This window comes from Triticum dicoccoides, chromosome 5A (assembly GCF_002162155.2).
Source record: "Triticum dicoccoides isolate Atlit2015 ecotype Zavitan chromosome 5A, WEW_v2.0, whole genome shotgun sequence".
NCBI lineage: Eukaryota > Viridiplantae > Streptophyta > Magnoliopsida > Poales > Poaceae > Triticum > Triticum dicoccoides.
This window is the reverse complement of record NC_041388.1, coordinates 48600455-48602761: the sequence shown is the minus strand read 5'-3', so window position 1 is coordinate 48602761 and position 2307 is coordinate 48600455.

Genomic DNA, 2307 nt, shown 5'->3' with positions numbered 1-2307 from the left:
GGGGGGTTAAAATAAGATGACCCTCGGGCTCCGGAAACCCAAGGGAAAAAGAGGCTAGGTGGCAAAAGGTAAAACCAAGGTTGGGAATTGCTGGAAGAGTTTTATTCAAGGCGAACTATCAAGGGGTTCCCATTATCATCCAATCGCGTAAGGAACGCAAAATTCGGGAACATAACACCGATATGACGGAAACTAGGGCGGAAAGAATGGAACAAAACACTAGGCGAGAGGCCGAGCTTTCCACCATTTACCAAGTATATAGATGCATTAAGATAACAAGATAATATAATGATATCCCAACAAGTAAATAATGTTCCAACAAGGAACGGTCTCCAAACTTCACCTGCAACTAGCAACGCTATAAGAGGGGCTGAGCAAAGTGGTAACATAGCCAATCAACGGTTTGCTAGGACATGGTGGGTTAGAGGTTTGACATGGCAATTTGGGAGGCATGATAAGCAAGTGGTAGGCATCGTAGCATAGGCATAGCAAAAGAGCGAGCATCTAGCAAAACAAAGATAGTAGTGATTTCGAGGGTATGATCATCTTGCCTGCAAAGTTGTCAGAGTTGACTGGATCCTCTAAAGCAAACTCAACGGGCTCCTCGTTAGCGAACTCGTCTCCCAGCTCTACCCAAACAAGACAAACAAGCAACAAGGACACAATCAACGACGTGCAAGGCTCAAATAACATGATGCAAACATGGTATGCTATGCGGGATGCGATATGTGATGCATATGCAAGATTTGACAAGGAATGAAAGAACCTGGCCTCAACTTGGAAATCCAAGTGTGCCACTGGAAAGGTGAGATGATTTCGCTTGAAAACGATATAAAGATCACCGGAATCGGGGACACGGTGTGGAAATGGCAAGCAATTCAAATATGACAACGGTCTGCGATAAGCAGCAAGTAGCCATCCAAATGCAACAAGACAAGCATGCTACAACACTCAAACATGACAACAAAATACATGGCAGGGATCCATTTATGATGCTTAACAAAAGATGAAAACTGAGCTACGGCCAATTCATCCATTAACAGGTTCAAACAAGCATGGCAAAAGTGCATTTGGTAAACAGATCTCAGACTTAGTGAAATTAACACTTGTTTGGAATTTCAGATCAGGTAGCACACTTTGGAGCAGAAAAACTATATGCTACAGGTACTGAACATGGCAAAGTAAAGCATGGCATGGAGCTACTCAAAGAGCTGAACAAAGGTCCCTTAGTGACCTTGAGCCAAAAGGGAACAAAAAATACAATTGCAAGCATGTGAACATGGCAAAAACGTAATCAGATCATAGACTTAGTGAAAACTGGAGCATGCAAAATCAGATTTCAAGTAGGCATGTTTACGAGCTCGATGCACTCACTACAGAGCAAGTCATGAAAATCTAAGCATACACCCATCAAGAATACACATTATACAAGCTAGACATGGCAAGCACAATAACATAGCATGCACGGATCAACTACAACATCCTCGACAAAATCGCTAACAAGTAGACAATCTGCCCAGATACACGAAATAACAAAAGTAGAGCTCGATTGACTCAAGCTAGGGTGCTCCATAATTGCAAAAAAAGACATGGATAGATATAGCACTACAAGATTAACAAAACACCCTTACTGATCGTCCTCAAAAGAGGCACGGATCATTAGGAAACAACATGAACATTTGGTATATTGATATAAACAGATCAAGGACTTAGTGGCAATGCTAAGTCCCTGAAATCAGCATTAACGAATGCACCACTTTGCAAGCTTGTGCTAGTCAGCACACACATCACAAAAATACATGGGTTGCACCTCTGGATAGATGGCAAAGCATATAACAAAACATATGTAGAGCTCAGGGGCATATCATGCACACAATAATCATGGCAAAAATGACAAATATCTAATTGGAGCAGCAGATCTGACAATTATCTCAAATAGCATTCTTCCAACAGCATTTCGGGCATCAAGACTAACTCAAATGAAAATGATGCAATGAGATGAAATGATGTACTCTCTGAGACGAACATTTTGATATGCTATATGCCCAAAACGGATCAACGGAGAGAGAGAGTTATAGCACGATAAAAAATGCCAAAATTTCAGGGGAGTGGAGAGAAAGTCAACCCTCGCTAGGGTTTACTGTAGCTCAGATCTGGATCTGACGAGGCACGCTGTTCGAGGTTGGCTGTCGCCGGAGAAGAAGCGGCCGGTGGGGCGAGGTCGCCGGTGTCGGAGAGGAGGCGCGGAGGAGCACGGCAGCTCCGGGCGGCGGACGGTGCCGGACGGGGTCGGAGGTGGCCGACGTC